Here is a 21574-nt window from a genome sequence, read left to right as displayed (position 1 = left end):
GCGCCGATTGAGGTGGACGAGGTTATTAAGGGACTGGGGAGCATGCAAGCAGGGAAGGCCCCGGGGCCAGACGGGTTCCCGGTGGAATATTACAGAAAATATGTGGACTTGTTGGCCCCGTTGATGGCGAGGACGTTCAATGAGGCCAGGGAAGGGGGGACTCTACCCCCGATGATGTCGGAGGCAACGATATCGCTAATTTTGAAGAGGGACAAAGATCCGTTGCAGTGCGGGTCCTATAGACCTATTTCACTATTGAACGTGGACGCCAAATTGCTGGCAAAGGTACTGGCATCGAGGATAGAGGACTGTGTCCCGGGGGTGGTGCACGAAGACCAGACAGGGTTCGTAAAAGGGAGACAACTGAATGTTAACGTGCGACGACTATTAGGGGTGATAATGATGCCCCCAGTGGAGGGGGAGGCAGAGATAGTGGCGGCAATGGACGCAGAGAAGGCATTTGATAGGGTGGAGTGGGAGTATTTATGGGAAGTGTTAAGGAGGTTTGGGTTTGGGAACGGGTTTATTAGCTGGGTTAGACTTCTTTATGGGGCTCCAACGGCAAGCGTAGTTACAGGTCGACATAGATCGGAGTATTTCCGACTATATAGGGGAACAAGACAGGGATGCCCGCTGTCTCCATTGTTGTTCGCGTTGACAATTGAACCTCTAGCCATGGCGTTGAGAGACTCCAGGAAATGGAGAGGGGTGATTAGAGGGGGAGAAGAACACCGAGTCTCGTTATACGCAGATGACCTATTGTTATACGTGTCGGACCCAACGGGGGGGATGATAGAGGTTATGCGAATTTTGAGGGGGTTCGGGGAATTCTCGGGGTATAGGCTAAACATGGGGAAGAGTGAATTATTTGTGATACATCCAGGGGACCAGAGTAGAGAGATAGAAGGCTTACTGCTAAGGAAAGTGGAAAGAAACTTCCGATACCTGGGGATTCAGATCGCTAGGAGCTGGGGAACCTTGCACAGACTTAATCTGACATGGCTGGTAGAACAAATGGAGGAGGACTTCAAGAGGTGGGACATGCAGCCTCTGTCGCTGGCGGGCAGGGTGCAAGCAATTAAGATGATGGTCCTCCCGAGGTTCTTATTTGTATTTCAATGTCTCCCTATACTAATCACCAAGACCTTTTTTAACAAAATAGATAGGAGCATCACGAGCTTCGTGTGGGCAGGGAAAGTTCCGAGAGTAAGGAGGGGGTTCCTTCAGCGTAGTAGGGACAGAGGAGGACTGGCACTACCGAACTTGGGTGATTACTATTGGGCCGCCAATGTGGCAATGATACGTAGATGGATGATGGAGGGTGAGGGAGCGGCGTGGAAAAGACTGGAGAGAAAGTCCTGTAAAGGGACGAGTTTAGAGGCGCTGGTGACGGCACCGCTACCTTTCTCACCTAAAAAGTTTACCACGAACCCGGTGGTGGCGGCAACACTGAATATCTGGGGACAGTGGAGGCGACAGAGAGAGGTGCGGGGAACCCTGGTGGGGTCCCCTATCAGGAACAACCATAGGTTCGCCCCAGGAAGAATGGATGGAGGATTTCAGAGCTGGTACCAGTTGGGAATTAGGAAGGTGGGAGATTTATTTATAGATGGGACTTTTGCGAGCTTGGGAGCATTGGAGGAAAAGTATAAGTTGCCCCGGGGAAATTTCTTGCGATATATGCAGGTGAGGGCGTTTACTAGACAACAAGTGAGGGAATTTCCGTTGCTCCCGACACAGGGGATACAGGACAGGGTGCTTTCAGGGGTGTGGGTCGGAGAGGGCAAGGTGTCAGAGATTTATAGAGAGATGAGGGAAGAGGGGGAGGAGTCGGTGGGCGAACTAAAAGGAAACTGGGAAGAAGAATTAGGGGAGGAGATAGAGGAGGGTATGTGGGCTGATGCCCTAAGCAGGGTAAATTCCTCTTCCTCATGCGCCAGGCTTAGCCTGATTCAATTTAAGGTGCTACATAGAGCACACATAACGGGGGCAACATTGAGCAGGTTCTTTGGAGTGGAGGACAAATGTGGGAGGTGTGGCGGGAGCCCGGCAAACCACGCACATATGTTTTGGGCGTGCCCGGCACTGGAAGGGTATTGGAAGGGAGTGACGGGAGTGATTTCGCAGGTGGTGAAGGCCCGGGTCAAACCAGGCTGGGGGTTAGCTCTATTTGGAGTTGCGGAAGAGCCGGGAGTGCAGGAGGCGAAAGAGGCCGATGTCGTGGCCTTTGCGTCCCTAGTAGCCCGGAGCAGGATCCTACTCATGTGGAAGGAGGCGAAACCCCCCGGACTGGAGGCCTGGGTAAATGATATGGCGGGGTTCATTAAACCGAAGCAGATAAAGTTTGCCCTGAGAGGATCGGCTCAAGGGTTCACCAGGCGGTGGCAGCCATTTCTCGACTACCTAGGGGAACGTTAGAGGGAAGACAGATGACCAGCAGCAGCAACCCAGGGGGAGGGGGGGCGGAGGGGGTTTAGTTTAGTTTAGGTCAATAGACAATGGGGTTTTGTTACCTGTGTATTGTTCAAAATTCCTGTTTTGTTATTGTTTTGTTTGCTTTGTAAGGGAAAAATTGTTGTTTGGAAAAAATTTTCAATAAAATATATTTTTAAAAAATAACAGGGCTATAAGGTAAACTGATAGATTTTTTGTTGCGACAAAACTGTCGGGAGGGCAGCACAGTGGCACAGTTAAGGAGGGCAGCACAGTGGCACAGTGGGTTAGCCCTGCTGACTCACGGCGCCATGGTCCCAGGTTCGATCCCGGCTCTGGGTCACTGTCCGTGTGGAGTTTGCACATTCTCCCCTTGTTTGCGTGGGTTTCGCCCCCTCAACCCAAAGATGTGCAGGCTAGGTGGATTGGCCACGCTAAATTGCCCTTTAATTGGAAAAAATGAATTGGGTACTCTAAAACATTTTTGAAAGGATAAGACTATGCACACAAACCGGTTCAATATGTTTTTTGCTAAAACAGGATAAGACTCGGCCCTCGCCCTCCTGCCCAAACATTGTACACCATTGTGAGGAGAAAAGACAATAACACAAAATCAACAGCATAAGCACAAGGTAATAAAGTCCAGGATTATTGATGAACTGCAGGATAACAAAAACATCTGTGTCACTTGGAAAGGCCAAGGCTATGACAGGATCGCAAGCAACAATCAGGATCTCTCAAAAGTTCCATCGTACGAAGGGTCTTCACCTCCGCCATGCCATCGGCCCGACACCCAGGCAGCCAAGAACCCAGACCCTGGTCGGGCGGTGATAACCCAACATGACTAGCCACTTCCAACCCCTCATGATGAGCATCGTGGCCAGGATAGCATAAGACCAATAGTCGGGACCTCCACCAAACCCCAGGCCTCTAAAACCGGATCAATGTGCTTCATCGAACCTCTCAACAACTTTCAAGGATACTTTGCAATTCATCAAAGTGAGCACCAGAAACGCGCACTACAGAGCCAAGATCACCATCCTGATGCACATAGCACTGCCGAAGCACAGGCCTGCTCACCAGCAAAACCGCCACTGCAATCTGGGCCCCGTCTCAGGCTGACTCAATCAAACAAGGATTCAGATTCAACTCGGCTCTTCATCACAACACTCCAATCAGGATTATCCAAGGACACAGACAAAAATAGATTAGGATAAAATAAGCGATTAAAAGATGAGTGGGAACAGGGCGGCATGGTGGCGCAATGGTTAGCACTACTGCCTCACGCCATCAAGGACCCGGATTCAAACCCAGTCCTGGGTCACTGTCCATGTGAAGTTTGCACATTCTCCCCATGTCTGTGTGGGTCTCACCCTCACAGCCCAAAGATGTGCAGGTTAGGTGGATTGGCCACGCTAAATTGCCCCTTAGTCAGAAAAAAATGAATTGGGCACTCTAAATTATAAGGCGAATGGAGCTAGAGCTCACGAAAAGGCAGCAGCTCGCAAACGTCCCTTATTTAAGCTCCGTAAAGAATGTTTTAAAAATTCCAGTGTGAAAATATTTAGTGCCGAAAGGTGAACCATAAACTAGAACTATAGAATCCCAGAAGGAAGCCATTCGGCTCATCGAGTCTCCACCGGCCCTTAGAAAGAGCACCATACCCAGCCCCAATATCCTGTCCTATCCCAACCTTTGGACACTAAGGGTCAATTTATCATGGCCAATCCACCTAACCTGCACATCTTTGGATTGTAGGAGGAAACTGGAGCACCCGGAGGAAACCCACACAGAACACGGGGAGAATGTCACCCTGAAGGGCAACAGAGAACTATCCGGCAATTCAGAGTCGATTAATTGTTATCCAGTCACACCATTGTTCAGGACACTCTAGAGCCATGTCAGTTAACACTATTCAGGCTTGGGCAACATGGTGGCGCAGTGGTTAGCATTGTGGCCTCACGGCGCCGAGGTCCCAAGTTCGATCCCGGCTCTGGGTCAGTGTCCGTGTGGAGTTTGCACATTCTCCCCGTGTTTGCATGGGTTTCGCCCCCACAACCCAAAGATGTGCAGGGTAGGTGGATTGGCCATGCTAAATTGCCCCTTAATTGGAAAAAATGAATTGGGTAATCTAAATTTATTTTAAAAAACACTTTTCAGGCTTAAAGAATAGCTTTGAGTTACTTTTGGTTCATCAAGCCCCATGTTTTGGAAAATCATTCAAAAGAGGGCTTGCAGCACAAAGTTAGTACAAAAATTATGTTTTCGGAGTTTATACTGTGATGTAATAGAGGTTAAATAATATGGAATGAATACATGAATATTGGGTTAAATATTACTTTAGGTAAACTTGCAGTATATTTTAACAGGAGTCAAAGCTACCTTGCAAAACAGCAAGGTAAACTCCCTTGACGGCAACGTGAATTCACCAATAAGAAATACATACAATTAAAAAACAGTACTTTATGGTTCTTGCCATTGCATTAGCAGATGCTACTCTTGATAATTAAAATTGCAATCAGATGAAAGAGTGCTGGGCTCAAGTCTTATTAGCTTACTAGGCACTGCACCGTAACCAGGCTTCAAGTCTTATTAGCTTACTGGGCACTGCACCGTTACCAAGAAACATTGACCAATGGGAGTTCACAATGTCCAGTTTTCAGAAATAAATTCAAAATAACATTTCCTAGAAATTGAATGAGCATGCTCATTATAATAGGGGGGTTGTTTAACCAAATATAGGATGATAGTTAGGGATGGTCTGTACCCCGAGAATGAGCCAAAACCCCTGAGAATGAGCCAAAACTCCGAAGTAGCTTTAATATCTCCTCTACATTGTTGAGTGGATCCGTTATATACAATAGCAGATCAAGGATACCTGTGCTCCCTCCATCCCCCCTCTATCTCTCTCCACTCTGTAGATGACCTCAGTGCTATGGCCAGAGGCTCAATTGCCAAGGCAAACAATAGCGGGGATGTACAATAGGCAACCATGCTTCACATCCCTATTCAATTGGAAATATCCTATGATCAGCGCATTTGCAGTGGGAGCCCTGTATAGAAGATGGATCCAAGAGATAAACTTAGGCCCAAATTCGAACCTCCTAGGATCTCGAACTGACACCCCCATCTACCCTATCAAACATTTTTTCAACGTCCTTGAAATAATCACCTCTGGCTCAAGGACTCGAGAGGGGGACACGATAATATTAAGTAGTCGTTTATGTTGGTTGATAGTTGCCCGCCCTTGACAAACCAGTCTGTTCCTCCGAGATCACCCCGGATAGCAGGGCTCCAAGCCCATTGCCAGAACTTTTGCCAACGTTGGTGTTCAGCAACTAAATAGGGATGATGCAACCCACGCTCTTGTCAGATCCTTATCCTTCTTCAAAATAAAGGAGATCAATGCCTGCGTCAGTGTGACCGGCAATGCCCCCCGGGACATAGAATAATTAAACATATCTAACAATATATATATAAATAATGGGATCAACTGATCCTCAAATTTCTTATAAACTCCAATCGGAAATCCATCTGGGCCTCGAATTTTACCCGACTGCATTTCATAATCACCTCCGGACTCAACAGGGGCTCCAACGCCTCTCTTCTCTCCTGCTCCACAACTGGGATAGACAAGGCATTCACAAATTCCATCATGGGCAAATTCTTCTCGGGGGGCTCTGACTTATAGAGGATTTGGTAAAAGGCTTCAAAAGCAGCATTCCCTGAGGCCGAGACCAACCCGCCACCTGAGTCCTTCACCTGCACCATCTCCTGGGAGGCAGCCTACCACTGCAGCTGCTCCGTTAACAGGCAACAGGCCGTCTCTCCATATTCATAAAATGCCTCACTCGAGTGTCACAGCTGTTGCACTGCCTTGCCCATCGAGAGCAGCTCAAATTCCATCTGCAACTTCTTCCTACTCACCAACAACTCCGGTGTCGGGGCAAGCGAGTAGTGATGGTCCACCTCAAGGATGGAGTCCACCAACCTCTGCCTTCTCCACTCTTTCACTCTTCTCCTTATGTGCCTTATAAGAGATTATCTCCCCCCTATTAACTGCCTCCCACAACATCGAACATGAGATAGTCTCACTCCGATGAGACTCAATCTATTCCCCAATGGCATTAGAAACCCTCTCACAGAATCTTTGTCCGCCATCAATGCCGTATCCACCATCCATTGGGGAGGGGAGCCCGAGGGGCCCGGCCTCAACCCTAAATCTACAAAATGTGAATCTTGATCCGAAATAACTATTGCCGAATATCCCGCCCTCATCATCAACCCCCACCTGTTCCATAAAAGCAAATAGTGCCTTTGCCACTCCCAAAAGACTCAAAGGCTGAGATCTTGATCTATCTAGTCGGGGTCTAGTACACAATTAAAGTCGTCGTCCCCCCCCACAATTAACTGGTGCGAATCCAGGTCGGGAATAGAGTCAACAACCTATTGACGAAAGCCGTATCAACACAGTTTGGTGCATATAAATTCACTAGGACCACCGGAGTACCTGCCAACAACCACTAACAATCACATACCTCCTGCTTGAGTCCGTCAAAACCTTTAGCCACCGAAAAGGTTAGCCTTTTATGAACCAAAACCACAACTCCCTTGGGCCCTATCAAATCCCAAATTGAATACCTGCCCCACGCAACCCTTCTGCAGCCTTGTCTGGTCCTTCATCGAGAAATGGGTCTCCTGCAAAAACACAACATCAGCCTTCAAACTCTTAAGGTGCACAAACACCCTAGATCTTTTCACTGGGCTGTTCAATCCCCTTACATTCCAAGTGATCAGCCGAACAGGGGGCCTCTCCCCCTCCTACTCCAGAGTCAGCCATTCTCACCATGTGGGGTATTCCAACAGCTACTCAGTGTTGACACTAAGCCCACGCAAAACTGCTACCAGACTCCCCCATCAGAATAAATAAAAAGTTATAGCTACCATCAGAGAACTAACCCTACTCCACCCATCCTGCCTCCCACACCCGCATAAACCAGAAAACCGCAACAAGGCAAACAAAGAGCCCCACCCTTAGTCCCAAACAAAAACAAAAACCCGAAGTTCATCCTTAAAACCCACTCAATTACGAGCTGCAGTTACTCCTCCCACTCTTCTCCCAGTTAACTAACTATACAGCTAGCAGGGTGGCCCCCGCTTAGAGTAAAAAATAGTCAAAGAAAAAAGAATACCCATCCCACAAAAAACAGTAAAAATACAAATACAAATTCCAGAATGCCCAAAAAACACCCCAACAAATCCCAAATATCACATGCCCACCTCCCCCAAACAGAAATCTCACAACTCCAATTCACAGTTAGCTCGAAACCCAGTCCATGCTTCTTCACAAACGCCTCTGCCTCCTCAGGCACATCAAAATGGTAGTCTTTCGAGTCATACGTTACTTGGAGGCGTGCAGATGGAACTATACCAAAAATGAACGTTTTTCCTGTACAAGAGTTGTACAGTTGTACAGGACGTGTTGAATAGCGAACTCCAGTCCCACATCCTTGTAGAGCTTAATGGCATGGCCCTTCCATTTATAATCCAATGGTCCTTCACCACAGCACCCTTTCCCCTCTGGGTAGCTATGAAAGCGCACGATGATCGCCTGTGGTGATTCACCAGAACGGGGCATTTGCCTCAGCGACCTGTGGACACGATCCAATTCGGGAGAGGATGTTGTTTCCCCCACCCCCCCCCCCACCCCATCTTCCCAAACATCTGTGACATGTATTCCATTGGATTTGTACCTTTCTGATCCTCTGGCAGCCCTACATTTCTCAAGCGATTCTCCAGATTGTCCACTTTTGCTCTTAGCGCCTTGTTATCCCTGGCCATCCGTGCCATCTCCATCTCCAGGGAGGCGATCTGATCACTCTGCCTCGAGAGGGCCACCTTCACACCCTGAAGCATCGTACCTTGCTCCTTTACTGTCCAGTCCATTTTTGCCAAGGCTGCGCTAATGGGGGCCAGGGCCCCTTCGATTGCTCTGTCGAGGTCTTCAGAGACAGCCTGTCATAATTTTTTAAGTACGACTGCCAAGATGCCTGTGAGCATCTCAGCAGTTAGTGTGCAGAGTGGCCAAAGTTGTGGCCGAAACCTCTGCCATTTTCTCAGCAGTCGAGGCTCGAGAGACTTCTGTGGCTGACAACGATTCTTTACTTGTCTGCTGCCTGGTCTTGTACTTGTTGGGCATTCCTTTTACTTGGGACTCTTATCCCATCAAACTAATAAAGTTCCACCCCAAATCACCCCCAAAAACCAGGCGAAAAAGGCCAAAACCAAACTCTGGCGGGAGCAAGCTCGTGTGCAACTGCTCTCTACATGTCTCCACCGGAAGTCCATATTCTTTTCAATTCTTCCCCCAAAGTGGACAAATCACATTTTCTCACATTATACACATTTGCCAAATTTTAGCCCACTCACTTAACCAAGCCATATTTCTTGGCAGACTCCTCACAACTTGCTTTCCACCTCTCTTGTATCATCTGCAAATTTGGTTCCAATATACTCAAACACTTCATCCAAATCATTAATAGATTGTAAATAGTTGAGGCCGCAGCACTGAGCTCTGTGGCACCCCACTAGTTGCAGTCTGCCATCCTGAAAATGACGCATTTATCCCAAATCTCCATTCCCTGTTAGTTAGCAATCCTCTCTCCATGCTGACCCTCAACACCATAGGTTCTTATCTTGTGCAGCAACCTTTTATGCGATACCTTCCCACCCTAATAGTTCTACTGGTGTACCTACACCTTAGAGTCTGCTGTGGTTCAAGGCGGCGGCTCACCACCACCTTCTCAACGGCAACAAAGGATGGGCAATAAATGCTGACCTAGCAATGATGTTCACATACCGGAAATTAATTTTAAAAAGAGAATGTCCTTTGCAAGTTCAAATACACTAGACTAGACTAGATACTGGTTCCCCTTTGTCTATGCTGGGCATTGAATGTTCAAAGAATAACACATTTGTCAATACTATCTCCCTTTCCCAACTGCTTGATTGTATTATGATTTTCTAAATGACTTGCTGCTGTTTCCTTAATAATGGATTCCAACACTTCTGGTTGCGGCTATGCCTAGGTAGGTCGCACGGTCGGCAGCTCCCGCCGATAACGGACTTTTGGGCCCTTTTAAGGAGCTCCAGCGGCATTTGGACGGCGATTCCCGGTGTGGGAAGGAAACAGTGAGGGTCCCCCAGCGCTATATGGAGTGGACCAGGAGTGGAGCGGTCAAAAAAGTGGCTTTAGAGTACAGAGGAGAATGGGCGCGAAAAAACAAGATGGCACGGGCGGGGATCAGGCAGCGTAGGCCCAGTGGTCCCGGGAGCAGCAGGAGTTTTTAAGAAGCTGCTTTGCTGATTTAAAGGCGGAGATGTTGGCCCCCATGAAGGCGTCGATTGAAAGGCTGGTGGAGACCCAGAAGATGCAGGGGACGGCGATCAAGGAGGTGCAGCAGAAGGCTTCTGATAATGAGGACGAGGTTCTGAGCCTGGCGGTCAGAGTGGAAGCGCACAAGGCGCTGCACGAAAAATGGCAGGAGAAGTTGGAGGACCTGGAGAATAGGTCAAGGAGGCAGAACCTGCGGATTCTGGGTCTCCCTGAAGGCGTGGAGGGGTCGGATGCTGATCACGATGCTGAGTACGCTGATGGGCGCGGGGACCTTCCCGGTGCCCCTGCAGCTGGATGGGGTGCACAGAGTCCTGGCAAGGAGGCTGAGGGCGAACGAGCCACCGAGGGCTATGGTGGTACGGTTCCACCGCTTCACCGACAGGGAGTGTGTCCTGCGATGGGCGAAGAAGGAGCGGAGCAGCAGGTGGGAGAACACCGAGATCCGGATTTATCAGGACAGGAGTGCAGAGCTGGCCAAGAAGCGTGCAGGATTCAATCGGGCCAAGGCGGTCCTCCACGGGAAGGGGGTGAAGTTCGGGCTGCTACAGCCGGCGAGGCTGTGGGTCACATACCAGGACCGACACCATTATTTTGATACGCCGGATGAGGCGTGGACTTCCATCAAGAATGAGAAGTTGGACTCGAGTTAATGGATTGCAGTATGTTATGGGGGTTGGTGGTGAGGGGGATGGGGCGGTGTTTGGGTGGGGGTTTCCCCACGTTTTCTTGTGTCTTTGTGGCCCGGGGCCCTTGGGGATTTGGGTGAGGTCGCAGTTGAGAGGAGTTGCATCACAGAGGGTGGGGGTCGGCCCAGGCAGGGAGCGCGGATTTTTCCCGCGAAATGGTGGGGGCGGTACCTGAAGCAGGGGACAGCACTGTGTTCGATGTTCGCATTGGTTCATATGGGGTGTAGGGGGGGACGGGACTTTCTCTACCCCACTTAGGTGGGGGGGAGGGGGGCTGGAGATTTGGATGGGGAATCCACAGGGGCAATGGAGGTAGAGGCGGGAGCGGCCGGGGTCAGCATGAGTCAGCTGACTTACGGGAGTGCAATGGGGGGGGGGGGGGGGGGGGGGGGGGCAGGGGGGTTAAGCAGTTGCTTGGCCGGGGGATGGGGGGTTGGGGGGGGCGGACTGGGTTGCTGCTGTGATGACTGAGAGGGAATTGATGGTAAGAGGGAGAGTCGGGGCGGGGAGCCTGCACCTGGGGGGCTGGAGGGTGTGGGAGGCGCGGGCACGTGGCTGGCCTAAAAAAGGAGATAGCTAGTTGGCAGGGGGAGGGGTGGGTAGCCCCCCGATCCGGCTGATCATGTGGAACGTGAGAGGCCTGAATGGGCCGGTCAAGGGTTCCCGGGTGTTTTTGCACTTAAAGGAGCTAAAGGCAGATGTCGCCATGCTACAGAAAACACACCTCAAGATCGCGGATCAAACCAGGCTGAGGAAGGGATGGGTGGGACAGATTTTTCACTCAGGGCTGGATGCGAAGAACAGGGAGGGGGGGGTCGCAATCTTGGTGAGTAAACGGGTGGCATTTGAGGCGGTGGGTATTGTGGCAGATAAGGGGGGCTGTTACGTTATGGTGAGTGGCAGGCTGCAGAGGGCCCGGGTGGTGCTAGTGAATGTGTACGCTCTGAACTGGGACGATGCAGGGTTCATGAAGCGGATGCTGAACCGGATTCCGGATCTGGAGTCATGTAGTTTGATAATGGGGGGGGGACTTTAATACGGTCCTGGACCCGACATTGGATCGGTCTAGGTCGATGTCTGGTAAGAGGCCGGCAGCGGCCAAGGTCCTGAGGGGGTTCATGGACCAGATGGGGGGAGTGGATCCGTGGAGATTTGCAAGGCCAAGGGCGAAGGAGTTTTCCTTCTTCTCCCATGTACACAAGGCTTACTCGCGGATAGATTTTTTTTGTGGTAAGCAGGGCGCTAATTCCGAGAGTGAAGGGGGCGGAGTACTCGGCCATTGCGATCTTAAACCATGCCCCGCACTGGGTGAGCTGGGGATGGGGGAGGAGAGAGGCCAACACCCGCTGTGGCGAATGGACATGGGACTTCTGGCGGACGAGGTCTGTGGGTAGGTCCTGAGGTGCATCCAAAGATATGTGGAGGCCAATGATAATGGGGAGGTTTCGGTGAGTGTGGTCTGGGAGGCGCTGAAGGCTGTGGTCAGCGGGGAGCTAATCTCAATCAGGGCCCACAGGGAGAAGAGGGAGAGGATGGAGAGGGAGAGGTTGGTGGGGGAGATACTGAGCGTGGGTAGGAGGTATGCGGAATCCCCCGAGGAGGGATTGTTGAGGGAGCGCCGGAGCCTTCAAACGGAGTTTGACTTGCTAACCACGGGGAAGGCTGAGGCCCAGTTGAGGAAGGTACAGGGGGCAATGTATGAGTATGGGGAGAAGGCAAGTCGGATGCTGGCGCATCAGCTGCGGAAGAGGGAGGCGGCTAGGGAGATTGGGGGAATTAGAGATGGATGGGGGGGGGGGGGGGAACATGGTGCTGAGCTCAGCTAAGATAAACGAGGTCTTTAAGGACTTTTGTGGTAAGTTATACGAGTCAGAACCCCCGGAGGGAGGGGAGGGGATGAGGCAGTTCTTGGACCAACTGAGGTTTTCAAAGGTGGAGGAAGGGCGGGTAGAGGGATAGGGGGCCCCGATTGAGATGGAGGAACTAATTAAGGGGTTGGGGAGTATGCAGGCGGGCAGGGCTCCGGGACCGGATGGTTCTCCCGTAGAGTTCTATAGGAAATTCTCTGAGCTGTTCGGCCCGTTGCTGTTGAGAACTTTTAACGAGGCTAAGGAAAAGGGAATCCTTCCCCCGACGATGTCGCAGGCTCTGATCTCGCTTATCCTCAAGCGTGATATGGACCCGCTGCAATGCGGCTCCTATAGGCCAATTTCGCTCCTTAACGTGGATGCCAAGCTGTTGGCCAAGATCCTGGCCACTAGGATTGAGGACTGTGTCCCGGGAGTGAATCATAAGGATCAGACGGGATTTGTGAACGGCAGGAAGCTGAATACGAATGTGCGGAGGCTTCTGAATGTGATCATAATCCCTCGGAGGGTGGGGACGCAGAAGTGGTAGCGGCAATGGATGCGGAGAAAGCCTTTGACCGGGTGGAGTGGGAGTACCTGTGGGAGGTGTTAGTCAGATTTGGGTTTGGGGAGGAATTCATAGGGTGGGTCAAATTGTTGTATCAGGCCCCAGTAGCGAGTGTTTCGACGAACAGGTGGCGGTCAGGGTACTTTAGATGATATCGTGGAACGAGGCAGGGGTGCCCCTTGCCCCCCTGCTGTTTGCCCTGGCGATTGAGCCACTGGCCATGGCGTTGAGGGAGTCCAGAAACTGGAGGGGGTTGGGGGGCGGGGGAGCACCGTGTTTCACTGTATGCGGATGACCTCCTTCTGTACATTGCAGATCTGGTGGAGGGGATGGGGGAGGTCATGCGGATACTTTGGGATTTTGGAGACTTCTCGGGGTACAAGCTAAATGTGGGAAAAAGCGAGCTTTTTGTGGTGCATACAAGGTGCCAGGAAAAGAGGTTGGAAGACCTACAGCTCAAGATGGTGGAGAGGAGCTTTCGGTACTTGGGCATCCAGGTGGCCAAGAGCTGGGGGGTCTTGCACAAGCTCAATTTAGCGCGGCTAAATTGGAGGAAGACTTTAGGAGGTGGGACATGCTGCCACTCTCCCTGGTGGGCAGGGTGCAGTCCGTAAAGATGACGGTCCTCCCTAGGTTCTTGTTTGGCTTCCAGTGCCTGCCCATTCTCATCACCAAGTTCTTTTTCAAGCGGGTAAGTAGGAGTATTACGGGATTTGTGTGGGCAAATAAATCCCCGCGGGTTAAGAGACTGTTTTTTGAGCGCAGTCTGGGAGGGTTGGCGCTGCCGAATTTCTGCAGCTATTACTGGGCAGCGAATGTGTCTATGATTCGGAAATGGGTAATGGAGGGAGAGGGGGCGGATTGGAAACGGTTGGAAGCGGCGCCCTGTACAGATACTAGCCTGGGGGCACTGGTGACCGCACCATTGCCACTTCCGCCGAAACGGTATACCACGAGCCCGGTGGTGGTTGCGACACTGGGGATTTGGGGGCAGTGGAGACAGCATAGGGGGGAGGTCGGGGCCTCAGTCTGGACCCCAATACGGAACCACAGGTTTGTTCCAGGTAGGATAGACGGCGGGTTCCTAAGCTGGCACAGGGTGGGAATCAAAAGGATGGGGAACTTGTTTATCGATGGGACCTTTGCCAGTCTGAGGGTGCTAGAGGAGAAATTTGGATTGCCCCCGGGGAACACTTTTTGGGTACATGCAGGTTCGGGCGTTTGTGAAAAAGCAGGTGGGGGAATTCCCGCTGCCAGCCACCCAGAGGATACAGGACAGGGTGGCCTCGGGCGTGTGGGTAGGGGATGGCAAAGTATCGGACATATACCAGGAGCTGCAGGAGGAGGCCTCAGTGGAAGAGCTGAAGGGCAAGTGGGAGGAGGAGCTGGATGAGGGCCTGTGGGTTGACGCACTGGGCAGGGTCAATTCCTCCTCATCTTGCGCCAGGCTGAGCCTGATTCAGTTTAAAGTGGTGCACCGGGCGCATATGACAGGGTAAGTTCTTTGGGGTAGAGGACAGGTGTGTGAGATGCTCAGGGAGCACAACGAACCATGCCCATATGTTTTGGACATGCCCAGCACTTACGGAATTTTGGAAAGGCTTTGCAAAGGCTATGTCCAAGGTCTTAGACACTCGGGTAAAACCGAGCTGGGGGATAGCGATATTTGGGGTATTGGATGATCCGGGAATGCAGGAGTCGAAAGAGGCCGGAGTTCTGGCCTTTGCCTCCTTGGTAGCCTGGAGAAGGCTCTTGTTAATGTGGAGGGACACGAAGCCCCCAAGCGTAGAGGCTTGGGTCAGTGACATGGCGGGGTTCCTCAGGTTGGAGAAGATGAAGTTTGCCTTGCGAGGGTCCTTGCAGGGGTTCTTCAGGCGGTGGCAACCGTTCCTTGACTTTCTCGCGGAACGTTAGATGGAGGTCAACAGCAGCAGCAATCCAGGGGGGGGGGGGGGCTGATTTCATTTTATTTGTAAGGGGCAAATGCCCCACCTTGTTTTGTTTTGTTTGTTAAATTGTTAATTTGTTAGAGGGTTAAGTTGTTTTTGTTGGCATATTGTTTTGTTCTCTTTGCATTATATTTTCTTTTGTAGTGGTTTGTAAAAATTATTGAAAAGTTTGAATAAAAACATTTTTTTAAAAATAAAATAATGGATTCCACTCGTCGTCCTCGTGCGCCAGGCTAAGCCTGATTCAGTTTAAGGTATTACACAGGGCACATATGACTGGAACACGGCTCAGTAAATTTTTTGGGGTGGAGGATAGGTGTGCGAGGTGCTCGAGAAGCCCAGCGAATCATACCCATATGTTTTGGTCATGCCCGGCACTACAGGGGTTTTGGATGGGGGTGACAAAGGTGCTTTCAAAAGTAGTAGGAGTCCGGGTCGAACCAAGCTGGGGGTTGGCTATATTTGGGGTTGCACAAGAGCCGGGAGTGCAGGAGGCGAAAGAGGCCGATGTTTTGGCCTTTGCATCCCTAGTAGCCCGGTGCAGAATATTGCTAATGTGGAAAGAAGCCAAGCCCCCGGGGGTGGAGACCTGGATAAATGATATGGCGGGGTTCATAAAGTTAGAGCGGATTAAGTTCGTCCTAAGGGGGTCGGCTCAAGGGTTTACTAGGCGGTGGCAACCGTTCGTCGAATATCTTGCGGAAAGATAGATAGGGGAGAACAAAGAAGGCAGCAGCAGCGGCCCAGGACTTGGGGGGGGGGGGGGATGGGGGGGGGGGTGGCCTGAGACAAGGCAGTTGCCAATTAGGGCTAGTTTTTTTTTGTTGTTTTTTTTTTGTTATTTAATATTTATTTATTTGTTGTTGTTTTTGTTTAAATTTAAAAAAGGTCATTATTATCTGTATTGTTACAATGTTGTGTAAAGGATGCACAATGTACTGTGTTGGTTGACCAAAAATTTTCAATAAAATATTGTTTAAAAAAAAAAAAAATAATGGATTCCAACATTTTCCCAATCTCAGGTGTTAGCCTTACTGGCTTATAGTTTCCTGCTTTCTATCTCACTCTTTTATTGAATAGAGACATTATGTTTGCGGTTTTCCAACGTGCTGGGGCTGTTCAGAATCTAGAAAATATTGGAAAATTACAACTTTGAACTTTTTGTTTCAGCTAAAATGTCCTTAATTTTTAAATGAATGGGAATGCTGCCCACAATTCACTACAACCAATTCTAAAAAATAAATACTAGTACAGCATTCATTTTTTTTCATAAATTTAGAGTGTCCAATTTATTTTTTCCAATTAAGGGGCAATTATTATTATTATTATTTTAGCGTGTCCAGTCCACCTACCCTGCACATCTTTGGATTGTGGAGGCGAAGCCCACGCAAACACGGGGAGAATGTGCAAACTCCACACAGACAGTGACCCAGAGCCGGGATCGGACCTGGGACATCGGCACCATGAGGCAGCAGTGCTAACCACTGCACCACCTTGCTGCCCCAGTAGAGCATTAAACATAATGGTGATATCACAATATTAAGGATATTTTGGAAGTTGATGCCTCATCATATATTCCCAACAAATTCACTTAATGTGGAATTCAGGAAGATTTTTGCCCTCTCTGGCGATTTACAGATGAGAACAAAATAACAGACAAGTAACAAGACTAACTGGTATCTAGAGGAGTAATGATATGTAATTTTCCCAGTAGCAAGATTAGTAGGCGTCCGGGCAGCATGGTGGCGCAGTGGGTTTGCCCTGCTGCCTCACGGTGCCACGGTCCCAGTTTCGATCCCGGCTCTGAGTCACTGTCCGTGTGGTGTTTGCACATTCTCCCCGTGTTTGCGTGGGTTTCGCCCCCACAACCCAAAGATCTGCAGGCTAGGTGGATTGGCCACACTAAATTGCCCCTTAATTGGAAAAAATGAATTGGGTACTCTAAATGTCTAAAAAAAAAGATTAGTAGGCGTCCAGAGACATTGAGGTGCGACTAGCCGTATCAGAAACCTTGGGCGCAATCCAATTGCCATTCTGCGTCTGAAAAGCAGTGCATCGCAGTGCAGCGTGGCTAATAAAAGCCAGAACACTCCATTCCCGGGATCTACCCGGCTCGTAATGCCTTGCGAGATCTAATGTGATCTTGCGAGACGTTACAATGTAAATCCTGCCCATTGTGGGCGGGATCACTTATTCGCAAATCTACATATTCATAGAATCATAGAATCCCTACAGTGCAGGAGGCCATTCGGCCCCTCGGGTCTGCACCGGCCCTTTGAATGAGCACTCTACCCATGTCCCCTTCCCCACCCTCCCCTATCCCGGTAAGCCCATAACCTAACCTACACATTCCTGGGGACTAAGGGGCAATTTAGCATGGCCAATCGAACGAACCTGCACATCTTTGGACTGTGGGAGGAATCCGCAGCACCAAGAGAAAACCCACGTAGACAAGGGGAAACGTGCAAACTCCGTACAGACAGTGACCCACGGCTGGAATTGAACTTGGGTCCCAGGCGCTGTGAGGCAGCAGTGCTAACCACCTTGCCAACATGCTGTCCAAAGTGAGACAGTTAGTCCCACTTTAACGTGCAGATTACTGAAGTACCTGAGGCTTTAGGATTTATCCCCTTCGCCTCGAGACCTCGGGCGAGTGCCTTTGGTACTGGTCTCCACAAACAGGGACTAGATGGAATGGCCCTCGTGGGGGTCTCCCAGGGGATCAGAGGCCCCCAGCTGCAGGCCCTTTGGGCAGGGTGGTGCCCTGGCACTGCTGGTGGCACCTCAGAAACATGCAGCTAAATCCGCTCGCAATTGGACTTTATTCCCAATTAGTTGAATTGCATCCCTTGTTACGAGATAGTGGGACTGTACAAATGACAACTTCTAAAGGCAAGGAATGAGAGATGCAGACAGCCGAATCCACAGGGCAGGATGTCAAAGAGATGGAACCGTATAACTGCTAGCACCTTAATTGGGGAGACAGGCTAGTTCCATCCATAATCTGAGCCATGGTGACCGTTTGCATTTAACATTTAGAACCACGGCAGATTGCAGATTTTTTTTCCCAATTAGGGAGCAATTTAGGGTGGTCAATCCACCTACCCTGCATATCTTTGTCCTGTGGGGGTGAGACCCGCGCAGAATGGGGAGAATGCAGATACTCCACATGGACAGTGACCTGGGGCCGGAATCGAACCCGAGTCCTCAGCGCCGTGAGGCAGTGCTAACTAACCACTGCACCACCGTGCCGGCCGATATTGCAGATATTCACCTCTAAAAGATACAGTTTTAAGTTGCCTCTTAATTGGAAAAAGTACTTTAAATTTACTTTTTTTAAAGAAAAAAAGTTGCAGTTTTGTGCCTTCGCTGAAACCTGGAAGTGATGTTGTCCCAGACCTGATCACCTAAGCAGTATTGTGTGGTAACTATTAGCTGAATTTGACCTATAGAGTTACTAAAATGGCTGTTGCTTGGGAAAAGGAGTCTCAGTGAGTTCAGGTAATATGGGTATATTTTGGGAACAAGAGGTAACTTCAGATGAAACGGGATGTTTAGTTATTGATATACTGAAGTGTCATAGGGTGTGAGTCTTTTGTCATGTGCTATTTTCCTTTCTTTTACTTTAATAAATAGTCTTTATTGTTTACACAATGACTAGTCAGGTTCCTCACTGGGTTGTACATTGTTCCTCACATTATTCCAAACAAATATACACCACTAAGAACCACTGTTTCAAGTTATCCTTTGGGATTTTGAAGCACTCTCGCAAGCAACATCAGCAGGATTCTTAACATTGTGTCACCCCCTTCTCCCATGTCGCTGAGTTCAGCTAACTCCACAGAAACTAGGATCTTCACAATTATATGGCCAGGTTCAAGCTGTTATTGCGAAATTCTGCATGAAATCTTTGTTACACATAATCCTGTGTTGAAAATGTCTTGTCGTGTTATGTACTCTGGGATAACACAGGCTGCAACTGGATGCAGCTTTAACCAAAAGATACTCCAGACCTTGAAGTTAGTTCAATCTAATTTAGTGAACTAGTAGCACAGTTCTCTATGAGTTCGACTCTCTGCTAATCTAAGTGTGGTTGCTCTGTCTGACTAAACCAGACTAGCTCTTAGCCACGTGCTGGAGGTGTGATACTGTACATACACCCTGACTCACTCTGTAGATGTTCATCAGTGAAAAGAGGTGGAGTGTGAGTGCCTTTTATAGTGAGATACCACCCCTGAGTGTCCTGCCTGCTCATTGGTCATGTCCTGTTCTCTGTGTTCATTCGCTGCATGTCTGTGCCTGTCTGTATATCATTATCTGCATGTCTGCATATCATGACATGTCTAACTTTAATTGTCTTATAAGCTCCAACAGTCATGGAACCAGAATGCTGCTATGTCTCCTTCCATCTATTGTCACTCCTGCTACTCTGATTGTTCTGTTGAGGACTGTATCCATTCAAATAGATTGGAAGTGAAAATCTGATCTTGAAACTGGTAAGAAAAATAACTTAAAACGTACAAAATCTAACATTCTAACTCACTCAGCATCTTTAATTTTCTAAATTATCAGAACATGTTATTTGTTTAGTGCCTGAGCAATTTATAGTGCGGATTTAACTTGGCCCCAATGAGCTTGTTTTTATTCACACAGAAAGTTCCTTCTGTCTGACAGCCAAGACCTCAGTTTTCTATTTATTTATTCTATCACTAATTTCTTTCCTTGTACATATCCTCTTTACCTCTCAACAATAGTCTTGATTCATTGCTAGAATACAGTTATTCAAGCAACCCATACAGTATGTTATCTTTTCAAATTGGCTATTATTCTTGTGAGCCCTAAATTTATATACAGCCAGCCACTTTTGCCACATGGTAGGCAAAATAACTGAACTTAGTGTGGCTCAAATCATTGAGCTTCTGCACTCAGCAGCATGAACCCTGGTTAATTCTCTGAATGAGCAGAAACGTCCTCCAACTAAATAGTAGGAAGGCCAAATCTAGTTTTTTGTTTCTGCAGCAAATCCTTAGCTACCAACTCTGCCCCTCTTCTGGAAAACCATCAGAGGCTCAACCAGACTGTTTGCAGCCTTGGTTTATTGTCAGACCCCAGGATGGGTTTTGGACCACATAATCACAAAGACCACCTGTTTTCACTTCCATAACCCATGAACATAGCCTAACTCTGCTCCTGCCTCTGCTCATTCGCATTCTCAAATCCTCGTTCATTCCTTTATTACTTCTAGACTCGACTATTCCAACAGACTCTTGGCCAGCCTCCCACATTCTATCCTCTGTAAACTTGAGGCCATCCAAAACTCTGATGTCCATGTGCTTACTGACATCTAGTCCCATTCAGCCAACACCTCGGAGCCTGCTAACCTACAAAGGCTCCTAGTTAAGCAACACCTCCATTTAAAAATGTTCATCTTTGCTTTCAAGTCCATCCATGGTCTCACCCTCCCAATCTCGATAATGTCTCCCAGCCCCAGACACTGCACTCCTCTAATTCATGTCTCTTGAGAAATATTATTTATTAGCCACTATTTGTGGCTGTACTGTTCAAAGCTCTGGAATTCCAGCTTCCCGTGCTGAGGTCAATTATTGTGGCTTACTGAGATAACTTACTCAGTAGGGAACTTGATTCAAACCTGGGACCTTACTGATCTGTTGCTCAGCTCTCAATCATCAAAAGTGGTAGTTTAACGGATACTTTAGTTCTATTATCCAAATGATGCACTTCATCGTTTTTTTCCCATCTCAGCTGGGTGCTTTATTAAGTGTATTCGCCAGTCTGCTTTATTTCAAAGCTTTTGCCTTGAGCACCTGGGACACATACATACTGCACTCAGCTTTTGTTTTCAAAACAAAAAAGGTAAAATACCAATCATTTGGAAAAATCCAGGAACCCCAGTCAGCAGGAAACAATTCTGATTTTAACCAAACTGTGGAAACACATTAAAGTTAAATTAAACCTACAGATCACATTTAAACATTATTAATGAATGCAGATGTTGGAATGCAGTCACTTTATCCTGGCCTACGCGTGCTGTTGAGTGTACTGCTGAGAACATACACGCAGCCAGTGCAGTCAACATGTGCCTTCAGGTGGATGAAACAGACTTTAAAGAACAAATAATCTCCCCCCTTCCCCTTACAGCACGGGTGTTTCGAGGTTATTGCTCAATGAAATATTTAAACGGACGCTTAAAGAAAAACAGTTTGCACCTTAGGCATTAGTGATGTTGAGGGTCCTTAGTGATTCTTTTCAACGCGAGCCTTTCAGGAAAGTCAGGCTCCGTTGCCGGTTCGTTAACCGTTCAGAAGCTGCACGGACGGCAGCAGCTGGACCGCTTCCGGGCCTGGATTTCACCTCCGAGCTCAATCTCTCATCTCCTCTCCTGCCCACCCACCCTACTGTTAAGAAATCCGCCTGTGCGTGTGTGGGGTGGGGGGGGGGGGGGGGGGGGGGTCACGACTTGGTTGGGAAGCCCGTTCAAACAGGCCGCGGGTTTGCCGTTGCCATGGCGACTCGTGGTGGTGTCGCAGTCAATTCCCTCCGGGTGGGGAGGGGGATGAACCGCCATTTCCCCCTTCCCCTCGGGGGGGGGGGGCTTGTTTGGGGCACCGGTCCTTTCCTGTTTTAATTTGCTTTTATTTCAACGGAACAAACACAGAACGTAGTGGGAAGCAAGA

At 49.1% G+C, this 21574-nt stretch overlaps 1 protein-coding gene across 3 annotated transcripts in view; it reads right to left on the bottom strand.

Moving 5' to 3' along the window:
- Window positions 1-21325, bottom strand: part of ccdc57 (coiled-coil domain containing 57) — a 288211-nt gene extending 266886 nt beyond the window's left edge. For all 3 annotated transcript variants that reach the window (XM_072483406.1, XM_072483407.1, XM_072483408.1), the window contains exon 1: window positions 21107-21325. The gene's annotated coding sequence lies outside the window, so the exon portion shown is untranslated. The remainder of the gene's footprint in view (window positions 1-21106) is intronic.
- Between the last annotated feature and the right edge of the window lie 249 nt (window positions 21326-21574).

The sequence above is a fragment of the Scyliorhinus torazame genome, chromosome 18, assembly GCF_047496885.1.
Source record: "Scyliorhinus torazame isolate Kashiwa2021f chromosome 18, sScyTor2.1, whole genome shotgun sequence".
NCBI classification, from domain to species: Eukaryota; Metazoa; Chordata; class Chondrichthyes; order Carcharhiniformes; family Scyliorhinidae; genus Scyliorhinus; species Scyliorhinus torazame.
The sequence above is the reverse complement of the archived record's forward strand: the minus strand, read 5'-3'. Positions and strand labels throughout refer to the sequence as shown.